We start from the raw sequence: 12,057 nt of genomic DNA, 5'->3' as shown, positions 1-12,057 counted from the left end.
TAGTGACTCCCAACTCATTTTCAATCAAATCCTGGAAGACTATGAAGCTCAAGAGCCAAGCATGACGACTTATCTCGAGAAGACCAAGTCATTGCTCGAGGGATTCCAGGAATATAAGATCTCCTAAATCCTCAAGGCATAAAACTCCATAGTTGATGCGCTTGCACATTTGGCCTCAACTACAGACACTGGGTCAACTAGGAATGTTCCGGTGGAAATTCTGGACAAACCAAGCACAGATGAAGAAGAAGCAATTGTCATGCAGACATGTGCTGAGCCGAACTGGATGACTCCGATCAGCGACTATCTGATCTCTGGAATTCTTCCCCCGGAAAAAGATAAAGCACGTCTCATCAAGACCAGATCAGCTCAGTTCAGCATTAACGATGACCAACTTTACAATAGAAGCTTCTCACTACCTTACTTACGGTGCATAACACTCGAAGAAGGTCAGGATGTATTGAAGGAGATCCATCAGGGGATATGTGGAAATCACTCTAGTGGAAGATCCCTCGCATACAAAACCGTTAGGCAAGGCTACTTTTAGCCCACGATGAACAAGGATATGGATCATCTCTCTCGCACTTGCATCAAATGTCAATAATTTGCTACGGTTTCCCATCAGCCGCCTCAACTGATGACCTCGATTTCAAGTCCCTGGCCATTCGCACAATGGGGACTTGATCTGATTGGCCTCATGCCCATGGCGAAAGGACAGGTCACAATGGCCGTAGTAGCAGTCGACTACTTAACCAAATGGGCTGAGGCTGAATCCCTAGCCACCACTACAGCTGAACGGATGGAGAACTTTGTGTGAAAGAATATCATTTTTCGGTTCGACATGCCACACACCATCATCGTTAATAATGGTAAACAATTCAACTGTAAGAAGTTCAAAAAATTTTGTTCACATCTGAACATTGATTTGTGCTTTGCCACTCCTATCATCCCCAATCGAACAGACAAGTTGAAGCCATCGACAAGATCATCAAGAAAACTTTGAAGTCCAAACTTTGAAATTCCTAAATAGATCACAAACAACCCTATAGGTGGGTGAATAGTCTTAACCAAAAATTATCTCAATTTTAAATTTACCAAGTTTATAAGATATGAAGCGGATTAATTAAACGTAAAGCAATCAAATCAATAAAGCAAGCACACAAACAACACCCAAGATTTGTTGATGCAGAAAATCCTCAACTAGGAAAAATCGCGGGACCTAGTCCAGATAAAAACAATCCACTATGATATTGAAGAATTACAACCAGTGACTCGATCAAAACCTAATCTAGACATCTTCAAGAAAGATAAACTGACTTCACGCCAAACGCGGCACTTCAATCACAAGAATTGTGTGTGGAGACCTTGCCAACGCCTTGAAGACAAGAGCTCACGAACCAGGCTTCAAACTTAACGCTCGAGTTCAACCAATGATGTAAGATAGATGAATGAAGTCGATAGCTTGAATAGATTCATAAGGAACAATCTATTCAAACTATCTATGCTTATGCACGATGAACTATCTTATATGATGAACTCCTAAATGCTCTAGCCACCCGAGCTGAAGGAGGGTTATTCGGATCGGCAAACTCTCAATCCCCAGATACAAAAAAAGTATTTTTTTTCTTTCAAGTTTTCTAGGATGAGTAAGTCCCAGTGAAGAGTTGACCGGAATATGCCTGGAAGTTGTATAAGCGGAGCTCGGTTTTCTGCTTCAACCTCAGAGAGTAAAAACATATCAGAATGTCCGTATCTGGCAAACAGTTATGGACCTTATACCATAAGATGTGGATGGACAGGATGATCCAGTATACGTTCGAATTCAGCTGATGTGGTGTCACACTGATTATCGCCAGCCAATCCTGCAAAAATGGATGGAGGGAGAGCCGGACCCCATTCTCGAACATCTCTGAATACATTGTAACGCATCCTTTGGGGGGTCGGTTCGGCTTTTCATCCCTCGTTGGCAGTCGGGTCAGCACAAATTCAGGAAAGTGGTACCTGATCCTCAAATCCTTCAATTCCCACTCAGTCATCTCGTTTTGGATCTGATCGGCCTTTAACGCGAACTCCTCGTAGAAGTCCGGGTCGATCGGCCTTCCCCGCATATCCGAGCCGAACTCTAGGCTTTGTGACCCTGGTCTTGTTTTGCAAACCCAGATGCAATCCTCAGCCGAGCACTCGATGTCAGCTCGGCCTCCTCTTCCCCTTCCTCTTCCCCTTCCTCTTCCTCTTCATCTTCTCCTTCGTCACCTCCTTCGTGCTCGGATTCAAAAGCAGTCTCCTCTTGCTCAGGATCCGTGTCCAAATCCACCATGAGGACATCTTCATCCCCACGTGGTCGACGCATCTCGCTCGGGTACCTTTCCACCGTGCCGATCTCGTCCAAGTTCTGGGACATCTCATCCCAATCGATCACACCCCCAGAAGGACTCCTGGACAGCTCGGCCTCACTATCCTCATCAAAGGCCTTTGCCAAGCTGAGCCGATCGCTCGAATCGGAAGATATTCTCAACAAACACTTTCTACCAAAGAAATTTCTAACTTTTTGGATTCAAAAGTGTTCTTGGACACTCAAGAACAAACCCAAAAAACCCGAAAATACAAAAAATGAGGGAATCACTTACTGTTTTTCCTCCGACCACTCCTTTCACCTCTTAACACTCAAAATCGCCGCGTCAACCGTCGCACCTCACCAAAGTCATGAACGGATACTGCCAAAACCACACAGAAAGTAAGACGGATTTCGAGAGTCAGAGAGAGTCAGAGAGTTGAGAGAGTTTAAGAAAATGCAGAAATGAGAGAGAGAAGGAAATGGAAGGCCTTTTATACTTCTAGGCCAACATGATCTGGACCCTTCATTTTTTGGCGCTTCATTTGCATTTCTCCATGAAGGCACAATCATGATGACATAATTTTTGCACCTTCCCGAGAAACCTTGACCAACCATACATTGCCATGTGTCCGGGTTGGTAAGATACCGATCCCATCAAGATCCAAATGCAGGGATCAGCTTCAACATCTCTCTCCATGAATGAATTTTCAACTTCCAATCTAAGTTTCTACATGCTCGGATCAGAAGTTGGGGGACTTCTGTTTGTGGATAAATCCACATGGATTCAACGGCCAATCACAGACCAACACGTGGCACATTGGGTACCATTTTATTTTCTGACTTTTCAACGGTCAACTTGGTCAGACCCAACTTTCCCTATCACCAGGCCAGCTCAGCACTACAATCATTGTACATTTCAGATCGGCGTGCTTTGACTAATCAACCAATCAACCAGCATGAACACAACATGAACAAAAACCAATCAACACATCAATATTTGCTATTCAAGATTCCAACCAACAACACATCAATATGAACAAAAACCAATCAACCATTACATTATCACAATACATATACTTGTTACGAAAAACATGGAAAATACTTATTATTCAAGATTCCAAATCTAAAAAATAATTTATATATTAAACATCAATTGTACTTGAACACTTGAAAAACATGGTTAATTCTTGTTATTCAAAGCTCCTTCATAACTCTTTTCTAGGTAACTCCTCCAAAGACAGAGATCTCTGACGGGTATTCTGCGTTCAATTTGTGGTTGTGGTTGCACTTTTGTTTCGAATCCAATTCCTCCAATTGGGTGAACATATATTGCTTCCACTGTCAAAATCTAGTGCTAAGTCATAAATTATAATAGAAAATAGGCAGTTCATCAAAATTCAATAGGCAATTCACCTTAACCCAAAATTAAATATAACAATCTTTTTGTCATTCTTGAACTGCTTGCCAGCTTGTTTAAGTGTCTCTGACTGGACTTGCCTAAACCATTGACCAATGAAACAATAAGCTTACCATTCATAGTGTATTTCAAATAATTTAAAAGGAAATGGATGAGGACATACAAATATTGGAAAAAGGCACCATGCGCAACAGACGGTATATCGATATCGGTTTCTCCCTTTATTGCAAGGCTTTGATTTGAGGGGATTTGTCTTTTCTTAGACATCAAATTGTTGATGCGTGCCTTGAAAGAAGATAAGGAAACTGTTGCAACAAAAAATTGGATGATGATAATTTATTAGTAATTGAAGTGCATGCTTAGTTTAGTTATATGTGAATATGATTAGTAAACAAATAATTTCACATATGAACATAGAAACAAAAGCATTAATATTTGAGATCATATAATGTGTTACACTGTTGAACAAAAAAAAAAAAAGTCCGAAAGACACAAGCCTTCTAGGAAAATTAATGAGCATAACAGGTGACTAAAATAGCTTTTGCAATATTTAACTTCATGGTTGTAAGTTCACTTGTAATTGTCAAACAGTAGGTCATTTCGACAATTTTAATGTTGCAATTGCCTTTCCGTCCCTACAAAATTGTAACCTTTAATCAAGACTTCAGACAACACCATCACAAAGGAGCTAACCCAACAAAAAAGAGCTAACAGATGGTTTCATGTAAGTGTATGAGTGATCCATAAACCCAATCAACCAATACCACCAAACCACACCAATCAACCAATAGAACTAGACTACTGCATACCCAATTTTAATTTTCCAATACAAGACCATATTCAGAATAATTTGCAAATGAGAGGGAGAAATCCAAAAACCCCAAATTCAAACAGAGCCCAAACTTGAAAAACCCCAAGTGCGAAATCCAAAAAAACTCAATTCCAAATAAAACCCAAAATTTGCAAATCCCAAAGTGCGAAATCCGAAAACCATTACTTTGAAATGTAGACGAAGTGTATATTGATACAGACGGCAGAAACGACGACGGAGAAGACGACGACCACCGCTAAGTGGACGACGGCGAAGGAGGGTGCGCAAAGAGGAGAGAGTTCCTTTGCGTCTCTGTTAGACTAGTTTGAAATTCAATGAAAGTGTATGTTGATTGCAGACAGCGGAAAAGACGATGACCTCTGCCAAGTGGACGACGACAAAGGAGGGTGCGTGAAGAGGAGAGAGTTCCTTTGGTCTTTGTTAGACTGGTTTGAATTCAATGAAATTCAAAGAGGAGGGAGAGAGAGGTAGCTTATACCCAATTAAGAATGCAACCGGTTGCTCAGGCTCACATGTGATGTGAGACCCCGAAAATTTTTCGTATTTTATTTCCTGAGTTATTTATTTTTCTGAGGTTACTTTGAATTTCTTATTGGAAGTGTTGTGATTTTTGTGTAAATCTTAGATATCCAAATTTGGTTTTGAGTCCATAAGAAATTAGCATTTGTTGCTACGAGTACGTAGCATTTTTTGGGACATTTTTCGGAGTCCGGATATATTTTTGGTGATTTGTTGAAATTGGAAGAGTGTTGAAAAAAAATTGGGAAATGAGAGGTGGATAAGGTGGATTAATCATGGCGTTTTATTTTTGGATTACTCTAGTTGGACTTGTGTTGGGTGGAAGTATGTAGAAATTTATGAAAAAGTGTGATATTTATTTTAAGAGATATGCATCACTTTGGCCATGCATGTGTATTATATATTTAGAATGAATTGATTCATTTGTTGGCTAGACACGTGATACTAAGAAGAGACTAGAAGAAGTGCAAGTGGGTATTTTGAGTTGATTAGTATTGTTTTGGTGAAAGTAAAACCGAATGGGAGGTGTTTGATTAATTAACTAAGTGGTTTGACTTTTGGTTGGAGTATATATGCATGAGAGAAAGAGTAGGAGTTTAAAGAATGTTTGAGAAAAGTGAAGAAAAGGGTGAAAGCTTGTAGAAGCCAATCTGAGAACTCATTTTTTGCAAACAACCCACTTGATTTGCTTAGTCGATCTATTTAAATCAACCCAGCTGCTTCATTTGTGACTTTACATATACTAAGCTCTCTTTCTCTCTCATTTCTCTCACCAACTCACTCTCCCACTCACGGCTCACTCTCTCTCACCTGCCACTCATTCTCTCATCAACTCAATTCTCTCACCAACTCAACATCTCATTAACACAACTCTCTCACATCTCCTTTACATTTAATGCAGCATTGAATGCGAGTATGAGAGATCAAGTGATATTCCCTAATAGTCATGACTGTGAGCTGGGGATGTCTCGTCTGTCAGAGGGTTACGTCAGGGATACTCAAGTATGACGGTTCGTCCCAAACTCCAATCTTCTAGAATGATGGTAATATCCAAGCCGATCTGATCACAGATATTTTGCACACGTAGGTATGAAACATATCTATGTTCGGATCGGACATGGATGAACTGGTTTAGACGGGTCCGATGTATAGTGCAACGACCGTCACTCGATGGCAATCTGTTGGTCACTGGATCTTTCTGAGAAGATGGTCACCAGGTGCTGAACCGAATCGAATCGAACTAGGATATCCAAGAAAAGATGAACACTCAATTTTTCAAAAAATCCTAAGATCGGCTCGGATCGGGTTTGGGGGACCCGTTGAGATGAGCCGATCCAAACCGACAATGAATGCGTTGCTGAGCTGGTATGGTGACATGGAGGTTTAAGTCTAACCCATTTGACCATTGAAATGTCAAAGTTTGAAATTGGATATGACCAGCCACGTGTCGATCCATGATTGGTTGTTAAGTCCATGTGGATTTATCCACAAACAGAAGTCCCCCAACTTCCGATTCGAGCAAACTGTGATGGATTGGAAGTTGAGAAAATGGTCTGTGGAAAATGACATTCGATCTGATCCAAGCCGAACTGATCTCCATGTGCCGATCTTGACGGGTTCGACTCCCCAATAATTCTAACAGATGGTGACACATGATTGGCCAAGGTGTCTTGGGAAGATGCGAAGGGATAACGGTCATGATTGTGTCTGCATGGGGTAACGTAAGGGTCATCTCATTTATGGGTGTTTTAATATATATAGGTGGCAAGATCTGGCATTTGAAGAGCGAAAAATGGGTGGTTGGGATTAATTTGGCCTGGGGGTATAAAAGCCTTCCCTCTTCCCTTTCTCTTTCACTTTCGATTTTTCAGAAATTTAAAAGCTTCTCAGACTTCTCAGACTCTCTCTCTTTCTCTCCGAAATCTCTCACTCTCTGTGTGATCTATGGAGTGATCCGGTCACGATTCCAACGAAGTGCGACTGTAGGCGCGGCGGTTCCGAGTGTGTGAGGAGCGTAGAGAGTGGCCGGAGAAAAACCAGTAAGTCATTCTTCCCATTTCTGAGTTTTTCTTTTTTTCTTGTTTTTCTGGGTGTGTTCTTAAGCGTTCTTGAAAAAGACGTTTTTTGATACAAAAAGCAAGAGAGAGAGTTTGAAAAAGGTGTTTGTGAGAATGTCAACGACCGACTCAAGTGGTCGGCTCGACTCGGCTCGGCTCGGGAGAGGCATTCACAGGTGACAGTGAGGCCGAGCTGAGCCAAAGTCCACCAGGGAGTGAGGCTGACTGGGATGAATTGTCTGAGGAACTGGGTGAGATCGGCTCGAACTTGGAGTGTAATCCAAGCAAGGAATGCCGACCTCGGGGGTATGAAGAAAATCCCCAAGTAGACATGGGTTCAGATTTGGAGCAGGAAGGAGCTGCTCATGAATCCGAACATGAAGAAGGTGAGGAGGAAGGGGAAGAAGAAAATTTTGATGTCGAGCTGAGCTCAAGTGTCCCTATGAGACTCACTTTCGGGTCAGAGGAAAGAGAGATAGGGGTCACGATGGCTCGAGTTCGGCTCGGCATATGAAGGGGTGCCCAATTGACCAGAATTTTTATGAGGAATTGGCGTGGAAAGCCGACTAGGTCCCTAACGAAATGACTGAATTTCATCTCAGAGATCTGAGGAGGAGGTACGAAATCCCTAACTCGGTTTTGATAAGATTGCCGAACAGAGGAGAGAAGCCGAGCCGACCCCCCAAGGGATTGGTGACCATGTACCCAGAGATGTTTGAGAATGGGGTTCAGCTCCCTCTACATCCCTTCTTGCAGGATTGGCTGGCTATGATAGGCGTGGCGCCGCACCAGCTCAATCCGAACGTGTATAGGATCATCCTGTCCATGCACATCTTGTGGTACAAGGTCCACAAGTGTGTTCCAGACAAGGACCTGATGATCTGTTCCTATTCGCTAAGGTCGAAACAAAAAACTGAGCTTGGCTTCTACAACTTCCAAGCATATTCGGGGTAATTGTTTACTGGGAATCTCTCATCCAAGAAGACTTGGAAGGTGAGATACTTCTTTGTTGCTTATGTATTTCTATTTTGGACTATGTAATTGCTTAATTAAATTAAAATTGGACTTTGCCAATTGCTTGATCCTCACAAGAGATATAAGAGATCCATAAATGATTTGTCCAATGAAGTCCCAAGCTATTTTTAGATTGCTTTTGCAGTATGAGAGCCCTTCTATTGAAATGTGACTTCAAAATTAAAGGGAGAACTTGGGAATCACTTGCAAGGCCTTCAACAATTAAAAGGCTAATTTTGCTTGATTGAACAAAAAAATGTGCATCTTTAAAAATTTGTTGACATTTCATTAAGGCTAACTTGTTGTACATTTTTTTTTATTGAAATGGCAGGTTCATGAAAAGGAATTGCTCAAGAACTTGTGAAAAGAAGTCTTATTTGGTGATGACAAAGAGTACCTAAGCTTTATTGGAAGAGAATTATCTTTTTGTAGGTGGACTTTTGCTATTTTTAGGTATTGTAAGGTGGAATTTTGCTGTTTAGAAATGTCAAAGAGTTTGACACAGTAGGAGCATGTGTTGGATTTTAGGTGTTAGATTTTCAAGTAGACATTGAGAGTATATTTTGTGCTAGTATGTTGATTAACATGGTTGACTTGTGCTAAATAGTTGGTTTTTGTTTTTGACAGTTACTTGGTTGGTTGTATAAATGATATTAGTTCTATTTGGTCTATTTAATGAATGATATTGGTGGCTGGAAGATATGTTAATGATATTTAATTAGAAAATATTGCACCTTGGATGTGTTCATGAGCTAGGTTTACAAATTTAAATTTGTTTTATTGAAAAAATGTAAATTTTTATTTAATAACGTTCATATTTATGTGATGCAAAGAACAATGACAACAATAAAAGCATGTTGTCAAATGCAATAAGAATAACAACATGCACAAGATGTTGTGGAAAATACAACAACAATGTTTAAAAAACGCAGTTATAAGATACAACGTTTTTTACACGTTGTAGAAAAGTATTTAGCAACGTTCATTAACATTTTAGACAACTTCAAAAGCGCGTTGTTGAATGAGCAAAACTTTTAACAACTTCAAGATACGCAACGTGCATGCGAACGTTGTTAAACTGCTTTAGGATCATCCTGTCCATGCACATCTTGTGGTACAAGGTCCACAAGTGTGTTCCAGACAAGGACCTGATGATCTGTTCCTATTCGCTAAGGTCGAAACAAAAAACTGAGCTTGGCTTCTACAACTTCCAAGCATATTCGGGGTAATTGTTTACTGGGAATCTCTCATCCAAGAAGACTTGGAAGGTGAGATACTTCTTTGTTTCTGGGGATTGGGAGTTTGCCAATCCGAACAATCCTCCTCCAGCCCGAATTCCTAGAGCATTTAGGATACCAGGTGGGCACTTAGTGTGTGCGAGAACCAATCTGGATTTCACTTGTGATTATTTGCCAATGATGATGATGATGATTTTATTTTTTTTTTTAAGTCAACTCTTTTTGTGTTCTTCTTGCAGTCAGCTGGGGTAAGTGTAAGCTCAGGGGCGAGCTCAAGGATTAGATCGACGTGCTAAGAGATCAACCATCGGAGTATCTGTCCGTTTGGGGCAAATTTTTTTTTTGATTCGATGTAACTTTTCGAGATCTACAAGACTACAAAGTGCCAGAGGCGCTTTGCCCACGTTTTATGCCCAAAAAATGCTGTTTACTGCTCCAAATCCAGATTACATCCTTGTAGCATAGCATTTGATAAGCTTGCAGCCCCATTATTTTTTTTCCCATGACACATACAATTAAATTACAACACAGCACGCTATAGTTGATGGCAAAACTCATATGTTCATGGTTAGTAGGTGTCAATATAGTAACATTAAAGTGTCTTAGGTTTGGTATAAGTATAAAATAATGAATGCATATGACAACATGTTTGTATGGGTCAGTTTGGCATCTTGTTTTCCATAATTACATGGTGGTCAAGAGTTCAAGTCACGTAGGGTACCAAATTCCATAATTTGTTTTTTCATCTATTTCTTTTTCTATGCCACCAGCCAGCCACCAAAACATCTATTGCATAGTAAGTATATAGTATCATTCCATTTTATTTAGTCTAATTTGTACAACACCAAAAAGCTTAATTTGATAATATACCAAATCATTTAAAAAACATTATTCTGCAATGTCTTCCAAATGACGATATGTGTTACTTTGAATTGCAATATAGTTAACTTAATTATATGAGAACAATATAGAATACTGTCTATATTTTCAGGTCAAGTAGAATAAGAACATATATTAATAAAATATTTTATATTATAGCTAAACCGCTTGTAAGATAACAGATGCACCTCAAACAAAAAAAAAATGTAAGATAACAAATGGGTTTTGGGCACTCTCTCTCAAAAAATGTAAGTATCTATGAAAACTTGGCGATCTATTTCCATTAACCAATTCTGATTTTGGGAAATAGCTATAAGTCCATTTGCCCATCATTCGAGAGTATTAATGGAACCCTTTGCAATTACAGTTCTTCAAGCAAGCATAATTAATGAAATAAATTAATAACAATAAATAACAAATAACTTAATGAAATAAATGCGACAGATATACAACATATAGTAAGAATAAATGGAAAGTGCAGTACATGTAGAAAGAATAAATGTCAAGTGCAGTACATGTAGAAAACGAGAGTAGATTAAAACTAGAGGCTGCCAGACCATCCATCATGGCAAAGCAACATGCATATATAGTCAACAGCTAGGTAATACATTGTTTTGTAAGTTACCCATTTTAATGCTGAGAGCGTGAGTACCATGGGTCGAGTCCGGCCCGGCCCATAATACTTAAACTCTCAGCCCAGCCCAGCCCATGGTATTTGTGGTCTCGACCCGGGCCACGGTACTCATGGCCTTGGCCCGGACCATGGTACTCATAGACCTAGCCTGACCCATGATACTCATACATTTGGCACGGCCTATGGTACTCTTAATCTTAGCCCGGCCCACGGTACTCATGGCCAAGGCCCGGACCATGGTACTCATATACTTAGCCTAAACCATGATACTCATACATTTGGCCTGGCCCATATTCATCTTGTTCTTGGGCCATAAAAAAATAAATACATGGAATCTTTGAGAGATTTTTTGCAGGCATGCTAAGAAAAATACAATCTACCATAGAAAAAAGTTTCAAAATTTTTTGGGCACCGAAAAATATTGTTTTTTATTTTTTGAAGTCGGAAAATAGGAAAAATCATAAAAAAAAATCCGGGAAGCGAAAACCCGTTCCGTCACTTGGAGTAAGTTCTAAATAATGCAAATGAATTATAGTGAGCTTATTGTGCGAGGAAATTTTGATAAAAATGGGTCGTGGCATGGTTTGAGTGAAAATGTGCATAGGTGTGGCATGTTGTGTGCATAGGTGTGGCATGTTGTGTGCATGGTGACATGCAAAGTGGCCAAAAATGAAAGTGCTCCGACGACCGTTCCGCCACTTGGATCACCTTCAAAATACCATAACTAGGCTATGGTGAGCTTATTGTGCGGGGAAATTTCGATAAAAATGGGTCGTGGCATGGTTTGAGTGAAAATGTGTGCATATGTGTGGCATGTTGTGTGTGTGCATGGTGGCATGCAAAGTGGCCAAAAATGAAAGTGCTCCGACGACCGTTCCTCCACTTGGATCACCTTCCAAATACCATAACTAGGCTATGGTGAGCTTATTGTGCGGGGAAATTTCGATAAAAATGGGTCGTGGCATGGTTTGAGTGAAAATGTGTGCATAGGTGTGGCATGTTGTGTGCATGGTGGCATGCAAAGTGGCCCGACACCAAATTGCCCCGACCACCATTCCGCCACTTGGAACCCCTTCCAAATACCATAACTAGGCTATGGTGAGCTTATTGTGCGGGGAAATTTCGATAAAAA

The sequence above is a fragment of the Dryas octopetala genome, chromosome 6, assembly GCF_963921425.1.
Source record: "Dryas octopetala chromosome 6, drDryOcto1.1, whole genome shotgun sequence".
NCBI lineage: Eukaryota > Viridiplantae > Streptophyta > Magnoliopsida > Rosales > Rosaceae > Dryas > Dryas octopetala.
The sequence above is the reverse complement of the archived record's forward strand: the minus strand, read 5'-3'. Positions refer to the sequence as shown.